This window comes from Littorina saxatilis, unplaced genomic scaffold (genome assembly GCF_037325665.1).
Source record: "Littorina saxatilis isolate snail1 unplaced genomic scaffold, US_GU_Lsax_2.0 scaffold_406, whole genome shotgun sequence".
Taxonomy (NCBI): domain Eukaryota; kingdom Metazoa; phylum Mollusca; class Gastropoda; order Littorinimorpha; family Littorinidae; genus Littorina; species Littorina saxatilis.
This window is the reverse complement of record NW_027129704.1, coordinates 29,593-44,388: the sequence shown is the minus strand read 5'-3', so window position 1 is coordinate 44,388 and position 14,796 is coordinate 29,593.

Below are 14,796 nucleotides of genomic sequence, written 5' to 3'. Positions count from 1 at the left end.
CAGATGATTAAGAGAACAACTAGCATTGCTCTTTGGAGAATGTACAAATATGTATTGGAGACTTTCTTTATTTCTATGACAGTGACCGGTGTGAGATGTTTTTCAAATGTACAAATGTGTATTGGAGCCTTTCTTTATTTCTATGACAGTGACTGATGTTGTGAGATGTTTTTCAAGGGACATAATTATTATCATTCCTGTTGTTTCCTGATTTTGTTCTGATTACGGAATGTGTTCACAGATATTTGTATTCAGTGAATGCATTCATTGAGTGTTTTATGACTGCTTTGATGCTCAATTCTGCAGTCTGCAGTCGACCAATGCATGACTAACGCTGTGAATACATTATTGGTCAATAATGTTTATGAATGTTGTGCAATGTTTGTGTAATGATGTTGGAGTTATGTGCTTTGAATTTAAAATGTTGCCGATTATTTGATTATGTGATGCTTTATCTAATCAATTGCCTTGTTTACGTTTGTTGTTTCATTGCTTGTGTTTGAATGGTTTGCTTTTGTATACCCTGCTCCCTTGTCACGCCGTAGACTATCCAGCGACTTCCTGACATCATTCATCTTACTTTTCTTAGTTTACACTGCAAACTTTGTGGCCTTTTTACATGTTGCTTGAGTGCGCTTACATTCTCCTGTACAGGAATACTTATGTTTTTGTAGAACAAAACCTTCACAAAGATGATGTTTGGTTTAAAATGAGTACAGTATTCTACTTTTAGTTGAAAACAATAAATATGACCTTGTGTACCAATTACTTTGGAATTTCCCCTGTGTGTGTGTGTGTGTATGTGTGTGTGTGTCACTGTGTGTGTGTGTGTGTGTGTGTGTGTGTGTGTGTTTGTGTGTGTGTGTGTGTTTAGTGCGTGTATAAAAAAAATATTCGTTATGCTGCTGAAAATGATTACACAGCCTTCACTTCACGCATAAACAACAAATTTGACCTTATGACCCAATGACCTAGACCTTTTGATTTTTAATATCTTAGACATTTTTTTATATTGTAATCATAAACTGTGACTTGCATGTTATATTTGATGTTCGTGGTGTCAAAACAGTTCAGACAATGTAAAAAACGTAGAATCGCTTTGTGACAAAATACACACTGACAAACACACTTGATAACTTTTTTAAAAATAATTATATTTTTCTCGATTTTTGACCAGACATACTACAAACATAGCAGAACATGAATCTGAAAACAGAAATTCTTTAGCAATAAATCCTTGGTTATGGTGCCATTTTCCGTAGACTGACTAGGCAAGATGGACGGGAGCAGAGGAAGTGGGGGGGGGGGGGGAGCAAAGAAGGGAGAAGACGGGAGGCACACTGCGACTTCATTAATGATGACTCGGCTCAGACGGACAGCTCTTTGTTTTCTTCATTTGCACATCTCTCGCCTTGTGTTGGCGATTGTTGGAGGGCAGCCTCAAGAAAGGAGGGCAGAAGAGTATCTGTCCATTTTGCCAGGGATCGTGTGTAATTAGAGCCTAAGGGCACATGCTGAGAGCATCTCTCTCTCTCTCTCTCTCTCTCTCTCTCTCTCTCTCTCTCTCTCTCTCTCTCTCTCTCTCTCGCTAGACATCATTATTTTGGTCCCTTTTTTCAGCTGTCATTCATTGCAGTTTTTCTGTGACTCGACATTTTCTTGTCTTTTTTGTGCCTTTTTGGCCTTTTTTTTTATAATTTGTGTGCTTTTGCTGGCTGCGTTTCTGTCCGTACTAATGAATATTTGACAGTTCTTCCCTCGAGTGTGCTCTGTGTCGCTGTGAGAATGTCTGTATCGATTTTTTTTTAATCAAAAACAAATGTAAAAAAATGTATTCCTTTTGTTTAATTTTAGATTATGTTGTCGACATGCACTTCGTTCGTGTTATTTTTCGATCGGCTGATGAAATGGTTGTCTGTGCGTGTGGGCGGGCATGCGTGTTTGGTTGATCAAATCGAATGAAAAATAATGCCCGCATTAGAGTTTGTGCATGTCTTTAGCTAATATTCTTCAAATCTTTAATTACGGTATGGTTTCCGAGTTTTCAATGCAAGGTTTTACACAACGTTTTCGGCCCTATGTCAATATTGTTACCATCGTTACATGATAATATTGTTAATGTTTTACTGAAACACTTTGCTGTGTCCCACAGTGGCGTGTTATTGGTTGAACAAAACTGTTTGGCAAAAGTTAGCAGTTTGAGTTTTTGCTTTGCGTGGGGATGACCGATTATGGTGTATGATAGGAAGTCATCCTTGCTGGCCACGTCCCGTCGTGGTTAGGGGCAAACTACACCTGCGCAGAATCAGCGGCGCTGCCTGCTGGGATAGGGATTATGACGAGTACTTGACCTGTTTTCTTTTCACGCAAAAGAATTACCTCAATAATCTGCAGTGCGTCGTCTGTGCCGCTAACTCTGCCCAGGTGTAATTTGCCCCTTGCCTCCTCGCATTGCAGCAGCTTACATGATGGCAGTTAGACCTGCAAGAGAATTTATGATGACGGCAGCAGTTTATAATCTCCACTATGACCGGGCAGACCTACGTTTAAGAAGGCGCCCGGTAGAGTGTTCACTCCGGCAGCACTTACACACTAATGGTCCCTAATCTCTGGCGGTATGCTGTCCGGTCAACACTGCAATGTCCGTGGACACATCGTATTGCCTTGCCTTGCCTCGCCTTGTCCGGTCAACACTGCAATGTCCGTGGACACATCGTATTGCCTTGCCTTACCTTGTCCGGTCAACACTGCTAGGTCCGTGGACACATCGTATTGCCTTGCCTTGCCTTGCCTTGCCTTGCCTTGTCCGGTCAACACTGCTAGGTCCGTGGACACATCGTATTGCCTTGCCTTGCCTTGCCTTGCCTTGTCCGGTCAACACTGCTAGGTCCGTGGACACATCGTATTGCCTTGCCTTGCCTTGCCTTGTCCGGTCAACACTGCAATGTCCGTGGACACATCGTATTGCCTTGACTTAATACAAAATTCCAATTCACTACAGCAAGCAGTCATGGTGTTGGTTTTCAGTACAAGTCCTGTTATTTTAAAGCTGCCACCCATCCTGTTGACATTCTTTGTAGGAGCTGAATTTTCTAAGAATTGCCTTCTTCAGCAGTGGGTGTAGTACTGGTTTTGCACATAACAAGAAATTCCTCCGAGGTAGGAAAAACACCCCCGTTGGTCAAAGGGAAATAACCATTCTCACTGCCACCAACTGAGAAGGTTATTTCCCTTTGACCATTAATATCTCCCTCTATAAGTCCTTGTAGAATCTTAATCCACCAATAACTCCCTAACCGTGTGTTTGACTGGTCCCAATTTTTGTAAGGACCGTCTCAGGAATGTATAGAACCTGTTCACCAAGTTTGGTGACGATCGGTCCGTTCATTCTTGAGATCTATATGCGAACACAAACACACACCCAAACAAACAAACACATCAAGCGAATACGTGAAATACGTGTAGACTCTCCGGGTTCGTGCATCTACATAGAATGGCGAGGATTTCCTTGAAAGGAAAATCTTTTGGTTACAGAGATTAACGCGGTGATAACGAACAAGTTAATAAACGTATAAGGAAGTTTGTCACGGATGGAGAAACAAAATAGAGTGCTACAATTTTTTAAAATTTTGTATTTAAAAAAGTTATTATGTTTTGTGTGTGTTGTTTTGTAGGTTTTTTGTTTGTTGATTTTTTGCTTGTGCATGTGTGATGGGGTGGGGATGGTGGATTGTTTCAGTTTCAGAGACAGTAAAACTGCAAGATCATTCAAGTTCATTCAGAGTCATGTTCAAGATCATAACTCTACATAATAAGGCTGCATCTCCTTTAAAAGTGTACCTCGCCCGTAGGAAGTGGCGCGCATAATGGGGTCACAGCGACAGATATCTTCTTCTTCTTCTTCTTGTCGATCACTCTACAACGACAGATATTAAAACAGCGCCACTATCTCGAGGAGCAGGACACACACACAAGAATATATACCTTACCACAACACAAGACACGCTTCTATACCCGGAGTCGGTTGAGTTCCTCCGCGGACATTGAAACGGGTGGGCATTTGGAGTAGTTCTTGTGTACCCGTTAAAGTGGCCGGCTTTGATCTTTTGCTTGTTCTTAGCGCAGTGGATCTATAGGGCTCTCAAGTCTGTGTTGGTTTTGCCCGCTCCGTTGCTTTCTCCAAGCTTTAAGTTTGATGCTTATTGCAGCGCTCGAGCGAACCGGTAAAACAACGCTAATTCGTCAGTCGCGAGAGCTTTTGTGTCCACAACAAAAATCCACAGGAGGCTAACAAAGCCTGTGTCAACTAACACACTATAGATTTATACCGAATTTCGGATTGGAGGAGTGGAGAAAAGATATACTCGGAGGGGTGAAGACTTTGGGGTCTTCGGCAGAGAAAGTTGACAGTGTTTGTTTTGGAATTATCACCTCCACTCGACAGAGATGGGATTACCGTGTCCGATGCAGTTAAGGTGCTTTGAGAGTGCAGCGATGCGAGATGGTGCTGAACGTGCAAGGCTAGTGTGACTTGGAGGTATGTAATAATGTGTTTTAATAGTGTCCTGGGGGCTGGTAGTGTATTTGTTTAATGTACTCCAGACGGTTCGATCCAGGTCTGCTGGAAGGAATGTGGTTCTGTAACCCAGTACTTGGTTGTCCGTCAGTGTTTTTGTTGTCGTTTGGCGCGTGGTGTGCTTGCTGGCTGTGTGCATGTTTACATCGCTGTATATATGTTGGTGTATAGGTTTCAATCTGTCTGTTTGTCTGTCTGCCAAACTTAGATTAGATCTCTGGTACTTATGGGTCCATTGAGCTGAAATTTGATGTGTAGCTTGGAAATGAGGTATACATGCAATTCTTGCCAAAAATTAGATTGTAAAAGAGGAGATATGAGCTTTATTTGTGTGTGTATTACTCTGTCTATCAGACTTTCTGTCTGCCTGTCTCTCCGTTTTTCTGTCTTCATCTGTCTGTCTGTCTTTATTTGTGTGTCTGTCTGTCTGTCTGTCTGTCTGTCTGTCTGTCTGTCAATCTGTCTGTCTGTCCCCAGGCAGCAAAGCAATATGCCGGGCATATAGCGGAAAACACTGATATGACATGGCATATCGAAATATTGTGGTAAAACCATATGGCAGCCATAGTGAAATCTCAGTTACACTGAAATGGTTTTACAGTGGCTGACATTACTCTTTAGTGGAAAAGACATGTCAAAACCACATGTATGCCACATCACAAGTTACATTGTCACATGAAAACCACGTGAATGCCATATCAAAGTGTCATTGCCACATGAAAACCATATATATGCCACATTAAAAGTGACACTATCATATGAAAACCACATTTGGGACACATGCATTATTATGGTAGATGTTTTCTGCATGTCACATGCAGGGCACCTCTTGCCACGACACACACACATACACACGTCATATCCACAACAATTTAACATAAAACAACAGTTTCAAGCCATACCTTTAATTCCAACGATACTATATATCTCTTTCAAGGTACTAAAAACACATGTGACAGTTTAAGTAAACAATTTCGGAATCGCTCTCTCTTTTTCCCCCTTTCCCTCTCCCCGTCACCCTTAAAGCCAAGCATGTGGACTGGGTAGCGAACGGGAAAAGATACTAAAACAAATCCTATTGAAATAACTGAACGAGACCTGTCAAGATAAACAGAACAAACTACCATAGCCCCATGTCCACACGCCTGTTACAACTGTACGTCGACAGACTTCTCAAAGGAGTAAGGCCATTTTACCGTCGATCGCTGCCAGCACTTTGGCGGATTGAAAGTAGCTCACTGTGAGTAATCAAATGTTTATGTTGATACTTTTCTAAAAACAGATAGATACTTTAAGCTTAGTGCAATCAGTTTCAATGAGGATAATGCCTCCTAGCAGGATATAACGTTAAGGGTATCCCCGGTGTAAAACGATTATTGCAAAATGCCTGCTTGTCAGAGGTGGATTTTGTGAGTGTTTCTGCCCGATGATTCGTTTAATCGTGTTCTGTGTTGCACCTGGGAACTCTTGATTGAAGTTTTATGTATGTCGTTACTGACAGGACACTTCAGAAGTGTTGGTGTGAATTTTGTATTTGATGTCCGGTTTTTTTCGTGGAAGTCTTTCAAAATTATCTAGAATTTTCTTGTCTTTTCTTTCCCCATAGTCAAATTGATAACTATGTGGTTTGCACGCTGTATTGTATCGTGTGTAAACCTTGTGTGTGTGTTCTTTCTTTCTTTATTTGGTGTTTAACGTCGTTTTCAACCACGAAGGTTATATCGCGACGAGGGAAAGGGGGGAGATGGGATAGGGGAAAGGGGGGGGAGGGGAGATGGGATAGAGCCACTTGTTAAGTGTTTCTTGTTCACAAAAGCACTAATCAAAACATTGCTCCAGGGGCTTGCAACGTAGTACAATATATGACCTTACTGGGAGAATGCAAGTTTCCAGTACAAAGGACTAAACATTTCTTACATACTGTTTGACTAAAATCTTTACAAACATTGACTATATTCTATACAAGAACCACTTAACAAGGGTAAAAGGAGAAACAGAATCCGTTAGTCGCCTCATACGACATGCGGGGTGCAGAGAAATAAGGATGTGGAAAAGAAGACTTTTGGTAAGTGAAATAAAGGTGATGGATCCAGTCAGGTAGAAATAAGACAACAAGAAAAGAATTGGAAAACTGCAGGGAATAGTAGGGAGAGTTTTCTTGGAAGGAAATATAGGTGAAAGGACTGGTAAGGCAGAAATAAGACAAAAGAAGAGAAGAAACAGAACCGTTAGTCGCCTCTTACGACATGCTGGGTAGCATCGGGTAAATTCTTTCTAGTCCCAACCAATATGGGACTCCCCCTAACCCGCGGGGGGGGGGGGGGGGGGGTGTGTTCCTGTAGTGACAGTTTTGCGGAGAGTCATAGTTGAAAAAACATAATGTTTTGTATTTGTGAGTTGTTTTGGTTTTTTTTTGGGGGGGGGGGGGAGTGTAAGGTGGAGACGAGATATAGGTCAGATATGGACTCGGCTATAGCGGCTATAGAAGGGTCACACAGAATAGTCTTGAACTAATGAATTATTCATGCTGTGTAAAGTCGTAAAACATTTGTCGTCTGTTTGAATTCATCATCTTTTTCCCCCACTGTCACAATCTGTTCTGCATTCCTCCATTTACCAGAACCAATTCGTGAAGGAATTTATACTTTTATGGTCGTGAAAATATGGTGGTAAAACCGGTCCACCTCGTTGACCTTTGCCTTACATCTACCATGCACATTTTGCTTTGATACTGTGTATGTGTGTGTGTGTGTGTGTGTGTGTGTGTGTGTGTGTGTGTGTGTGTGTGATTGCGTGTTTGTGTGTGTGATTGTGTGTTTGTGTGTGTGTGTGTGTGCGTGCGTGCGTGCGTGCGTGCGTGCGTGCGTGTGTGTGGGTGTGTGCGTACGTGCGTGCGTACGTACGTGCGTGAGTGTGTGTGTTTGTGTGTGAGTGTGTGTGTGTGTGATTGCGGGCGGGCGTGCGTCCGTGCGTGCGTGTGTGTGTGTGTGTGTGTGTGTGTGTGTGTGTGTGATTGCGTGCATGCGTGCGTGCGTGCGTGCGTGCGTGTGTGTGTGTGTGTGTGTGTGTGTGTGTGTGTGTGTGTGTGTGTGTGTATTTGTGATCGTGGAATCGTAGACATCTGCAGAGGAAGGAAAGCATTGCCTTCATCTAAACCCACGTTACGTGCAATCCTGCGATTGCTTTAGTCTTAGCCTGAAACTGTATTTTCAACTTACTTCTCAATCGGAAGTTGTCAGCCCAAATAAGTGGCGATATCCAACTCTCTTGTCTAAAATCTGAGTCCTAAATTGAGTTTTACTTTATGTCACATTCGGAAGATTTTAACAACTGAAGCCAACCAACCTACCAACCAACCAACCAACCAACCAACCAACCAACCAACCAACCAGCCAACCAGTCAAACAAACAAACAGAAAAACAAACATGTCAACCTCATGCCTTCATGCCCAGATTTAAACCAGTACTCGCATTGGTTTAAACTGTTTTATTCAACGTTTGTGCATTATTTACAAAAAGACGCATATTGAGTAAACAACAACAAGCATAATGCTTATAGTGGTGTTTACAGTTTTCTAGAAAATTACATATAAATGGCGGCTGTTGTACAGTTTAAATGAGAAGCAAGCAAACATGAAAAGAAAATTGAATGAAAATTGTACATCAAAACAAAAATCCGTTTTAGAATACATATATAATATTTATGGTGTTAGCGAGTAAGAGATAGGGAGGGAGAGAGGGAGGGAGGGACCTTGTAACCTTGCTGCCCATTTGGCAAGTCTGAACAAAAGAACCAGCGCTATCTTATGCTTATACAGTCTTGGTCCTAAAATCGCTTTTCATCCACACCACCATTCCAAAGTCATTGTCCATTTCAATGCAGCGTCGAAAGCTGGAAGGGACCAAGTCGAACCGCCATTTCGCTGTCAAATCTTCTTTATTTATTGAGGCGGTGGTATGATGGCATACCTGTGCCAAAAATTATAATTACAAAGATCGCATTGATCGTAATTATTACTGGCGATCGAGCAAAAATCATTTAATGTCAAGACTTTTGCTGCTGGTGTACCAACAGAGAGAGGAGCTTAAACGATGAATTGCTTGGGACAAAATGATGTTGGTAATGATTGCAACGATCGTTCTCGCATTAAATCATTCTTTCTTTCTTTCTTTATTTGGTGTTTAACGTCGTTGTCAACCACGAAGGTTATATCGCGACGAGGGAAAGGGGGGAGATGGGATAGGGGAAAGGGGGGGGGGAGATGGGATAGAGCCACTTGTTAAGTGTTTCTTGTTCACAAAAGCACCAATCAAAAAATTGCTCCAGGGGCCTGCAACGTAGTACAATATATGACCCCACTGGGAGAATGCAAGTTTCCAGCACAAAGGACCAAACATTTCCCACATACTGCCTGACCAAAATCTTCACAAACATTGACCATATTCTACACAAGAACCACCCTACAAGGGTAAAAGGAGAAACAGAATCCGTTAGTCGCCTCATACGACATGCGGGGTGCAGAGAAATAAGGATGTGGAAAAGAAGACTTTTGGTAAGTGAAATAAAGGTGATGGATCCAGTCAGGTAGAAATAAGACAACAAGAAAAGACTTGGAAAACTGCAGGGAATAGTAGGGAGAGTTTTCTTGGAAGGAAATATAGGTGAAAGGACTGGTAAGGCAGAAATAAGACAAAAGAAGAGAAGAAACAGAACCGTTAGTCGCCTCTTACGACATGCTGGGTAGCATCGGGTAAATTCTTTCTAGTCCCAACCAATATGGGACTCCCCCTAACCCGCGGGGGGTCATTAAATCATTGTCTCAATGTATTTTATATTTTAGTTTAGACGCAACTCTCGTGCCCCATATCTTGATGGTGATTATCTTGCAAGATATCGATCATTCAGCAGTGTACTTTTCAATTAACGGCGATTAAAAGACGTTTTCGGTGATTATATCACTTTCATCTTTGCGATATTTGTCACTTTTGGCGCTGTAAGGCAGACATACTTTGGGTTGTTATCATTTGGGGCGAGTACGAACGGCTACCACGAGTAGTATGCCAGGCTAAGTCTTCCAACCTTCTGATGTTTACCCAAGGATGAAATGTCTCGTGTTTGTGTTATGTCGCCTTCAGCGCTTTGATTTTTGGGAGGGTCTTTTGTGAAGGTGGTACTTGTAATATTAACTTTTTGTCGGGACCGCTTCACAGTCATGAAAACGAAAATCTGTATTGACGTATTGAATAGGTGTTCTGTGCTGTGTCGCTCTTTTGTGATAGAGGTGAAGGTTATGGCCCTTGACGTTGAAGTAATTATCGTGGGTGCGATGATCGTTTTGACATGTTCTTTTACTCTTTGAATTTAGCGGTTGGTTTTGGATTCTGAAAAACAACAACGGCACACAAACAAACAGACAAACACACAGACAAACTCAGGAGCACGTTTATGCTTTTTGCAAGGATTCATTTCTTTCTTTATTTCTTTATTTGGTGTTTAACGTCGTTTTCAACCGTTCAAGGTTATATCGCGACGGGGAAAGGGGGGGGGGGGGGGATGGGATAGAGCCACTTGTTAATTGTTTCTTGTTCACAAAAGCACTAATCAAAAAATTGCTCCAGGGGCTTGCAACGTAGTACAATATATGACCTTACTGGGAAGGATTCCTTTAATTGCATACGTTATTATCCCATTGCTGTATATTCGGGCAAAGATCTTCTAGGCTACGCTTTGGGTCGCTTCCTCCCACTGGAAAACTATCAGCAACAAATATCGCGCTACCAAGGTGTGTGCGTAATCGGCCACCTGCATTTCTGGGAGCATGACGGAGGTCTTTTACGTTTCACGGCGGTGACACGAGGTTGGAATATGGATACCGCGTGTAAGTCATCAGTTAGAGTTGACCTATACCAGTCCCGGCCTAGACCCGAAGATCTTAATTCTGGTGCTCTACCAACTGAGTTTCAAGACCACCCCCACCAACGTTTATTTTCTGTATTATAAGTGTTTGTCTGTCTGTTCACTTAAAAGACCGAAGAGGTGAACATAACCTTTTGTTGTGTTATAGATATAACGTTACAATAACATACCTTTTGTTGTGTTATAGATATAACGTTACAATAACATACCTTTTGTTGTGTTATAGATATAACGTTACAATAACATACCTTTTGTTGTGTTATAGATATAACGTTACAATAACATACCTTTTGTTGTGTTATAGATATAACGTTACAATAACATACCTTTTGTTGTGTTATAGATATAACGTTACAATAACATAACCTTTTGTTGTGTTATAGATATAACGTTACAATAACATAACCTTTTGTTGTGTTATAGATATAACGTTACAATAACATAACCTTTTGTTGTGTTATAGATATAACGTTACAATAACATACCTTTTGTTGTGTTATAGATATAACGTTACAATAACATACCTTTTGTTGTGTTATAGATATAACGTTACAATAACATACCTTTTGTTGTGTTATAGATATAACGTTACAATAACATACCTTCCTTGTTTTTATATTCTGAATTTTGGAATGTTGGCAGTCTATATTTTGTTTTTGGATTTTAGCTTCAACATTGCTTTTACACGGCACTCCCATCCAATCATAACGTCTTTTTCTTTTCTCCTTTTTCGGAAACAAGTTAACGGAACATTAGACAAACACAAGCGAAAGAAACCTTATTAGTTCAAGCAGGCGGAAAGACTGCAAAGCGAAGGTTGCCAACTTCTTTTCCAAAAAATGCAACGCTACGTTTCTTTGCCATTCCATTATCTGATCTTTTGATGTTGGGAGGATCAGATGATGTGTTCGTGTGGGTGTACTTTTCTTTCTTCTTTCTTTCCTTCTGTGTCTCTCTCCGCCTTCCTGTATGTGTGTGTGTGGGGGGGATGGGTGGGTGTGTGTGTGTGGGTGTGGGTGTGTGTGTGTGTCTGTCTCTCTCTTACTCTCTCTCTCTTTATCTCTCTCCCTCTTACTTCTCTCTCTCTCTCTCTGTCTCCCTCCTATCTCTCTCCCTCCTCTTCCTTCCCCCTTCTCTCTCTCTCTCTCTCTCTCTCTCTCTCTCTCTCTCTCTCTCTTGCCCCCCTCTCTCTCTCTCAGTGCCGATTCAGACAACTACCGAGAGCTTTACTGTAAAACCTCTGTTTGCTAATTGCTGTTTTTACGTGACACGCTGTCCGCCTTTTCTTTGGTGTAGTGAGTTTGATGTACCGGGCCATATAGTTAGCAGCTATCTTGTCGCCTCGGATCTATGAACCCTGGGCTGTGTGGTGTACGTGCGCTAGTGTTTGTGTTGTGTGTGTAATTAAAATGTCATTTGGGGTGATGATACTGCTCTTGGATCTCAACCTCAAGTCTGTGAGTTGTTTTTGTTCGGTTTGTACTGTTCTAAGGTATGTCGGTGGGAGGTGGGCGGGGGGGGGGGGGGGGGAGAGAGAGAGAGAGAGAGAGAGAGAGAAAGAGAGGGAGACAGACAGACAGACAGACAGACATACAAATTGATGGAGGGAGGGTGGCCGAACGGAAGGAGGAAAGGATAGACAGACTGACGTGTATAGAGATGGCGAGGTGGGGGTGAGAAAGCGGGAGTAACAGAAAGGTGTATAAATATGTGTGAGAGAGATGTAGGAGGAGGGATCAAGGGGTCGAGAAATATATATAAGACAAATATACATTTAGTTTAAGTGTTTACAATTATGTTACATTTGGTTTTGGCGGTTCTCTTTTCAGTGTGAATTAGTTCCTCCGGTTTCCTTCCTCCGCTGCTCTTTATTTTCGTCAAAGGATCATTAAAGTTAGGGTTAGGGTTAGCCTCTCGGTCTGATTCTTGAAGTCCTTTTTTCACTGCATTACACACAGTTTCAACTTTAAAGAGTCTCCGACTATACATCGCTATGGAAACCAGTGTAGCCGCTGTTGAGGAATGTTCCGACTGTTCTCGCTATGGACTGTTGATGGACACATTAATCGTTGGACCGTATTTTTGGAATGAAGTTTTGACAGTTGTATTCATTTCTAGCTGTGTGTGAGGGAGGCCCTGTGTATGTGTGAGCATAAGAGAAGGAGGGAATGAGAAAGAGAGTCAATACTTTTGGCAAGATATTATTTGAGGATTTTGGCCCCAGAGAGATTTGAAGCCAAACTGAAACTACGCACAGCATAATGTATTATAAACGTGTGATTTCAGATTTTGTCTTCAAAAGTAAAATCAGTTGTTCCTGCGAATTGTTGTGTACCGGTCAAGCTGCTGAAATAGACTCCTCACATCAGCCTCGCGATAGAGTTACCTCCGATCCGAAATAGATCTTTTTATATTTAGTCAAGTTTTGACTAAATATTTTAACATCGAGGGGGAATCGAAACGAGGGTCGTGGTGTATGTGCGTGCGTGTGTGTGTGTGTGTGTGTAGAGCGATTCAGACTAAACTACTGGACCGATCTTTATGAAATTTGACATGAGAGTTCCTGGGTATGAAATCCCCGAACGTTTTTTTCATTTTTTTGATAAATGTCTTTGATGACGTCATATCCGGCTTTTCGTGAAAGTTGAGGCGGCACTGTCACGCCCTCATTTTTCAACCAAATTGGTTGAAATTTTGGTCAAGTAATCTTCGACGAAGCCCGGGGTTCGGTATTGCATTTCAGCTTGGTGGCTTAAAAATTAATTAATGACTTTGGTCATTAAAAATCTGAAAATTGTAAAAAAAAAAAAAAAATTTATAAAACGATCCAAATTTACGTTTATCTTATTCTCCATCATTTGCTGATTCCAAAAACATATAAATATGTTATATTCGGATTAAAAACAAGCTCTGAAAATTAAATATAGAAAAATTATTATCAAAATTAAATTGTCCAAATCAATTTAAAAACACTTTCATCTTATTCCTTGTCGGTTCCTGATTCCAAAAACATATAGATATGATATGTTTGGATTAAAAACACGCTCAGAAAGTTAAAACAAAGATAGGTACAGAAAAGCGTGCTATCCTTCTTAGCGCAACTACTATCCCGCTCTTCTTGTCAATTTCACTGCCTTTGCCATGAGCGGTGGACTGACGATGCTACGAGTATACGGTCTTGCTGAAAAATGACATTGCGTTCAGTTTCATTCTGTGAGTTCGACAGCTACTTGACTAAATATTGTATTTTCGCCTTACGCGACTTGTTTCTCATTATCATCGGGTTTCTCTCATAGCGTACCTTTCATAGTTCTCCTTCTCCATTTGTAGTGAAGAGCTAGAGTGCAAGGGTGGGGTCATGGTTGTCTAACGCACTCTACTAAGCCAAGGGAAAAGAACCCTGACACAGGGGCGATAATCCCTGGTTTCGGGTAGCAGACGATCAGAAGAAAGCGGGTGTCATGTTCGACACACACGTGAGAGAGGGCACCCAGGGTGCAAGGCAGACCGGTGGGAGTGAAATATGGGGTATGTTGGTTGAGGAAAAGGCTGGTTTGATGGTGGAAGTATTTTGGTGGATGGAAATGTGGAGTAACCCAGAGGTAGGGGAAAAGGCTGGTTTGATTGTGGAAGTATTTTCGTGGATGTAAATGATTTCTTTGGGACATGGGGAAGGGGCCGGGTATTCAGTGTGTGTGCGTGTGTGTGTGTGTGTGTGTGTGTGCGTGCGTGCGTGCGTGCGTGCGTCCGTCTGTCTGTCTGTCTGTCTGTCTGTCTGTCTGTCTGCATTGCCTCAACATCAGGGTCTGTTTGTCTGTGTCTTTGCGTGTAAGTCTATGCATCTGTCTGTCTAACTGTGTGTGCCTGTGTGTTTATCAATCAATCAATCAATATGAGGCTTATATCGCGCGTATTCCGTGGGTACAGTTCTAAGCGCAGGGATTTTTTTTTATGATTTTTTTTTTTATGCAATTTATATCGCGCACATATTCAAGCCGCAGGGATTTATTTATGCCGTGTGAGATGGAATTTTTTTACACAATACATCACGCATTCACATCGGCCAGCAGATTGCAGCCATTTCGGTGCATATCCTACTTTTCATGGCCTATTATTCCAAGTCACACGGGTATTTTGGTGGACATTTTTATCTATGCCTATACAATTTTGCCAGGAAAGACCCTTTTGTCAATCGTGGGATCTTTAACGTGCACACCCCGATGTAGTGTACATTTGTACAATGTTTATGTACAATATTAAACGGTCCTCTGGGTTACGGAAGGTTATTTGTGCGCGAAGAAAA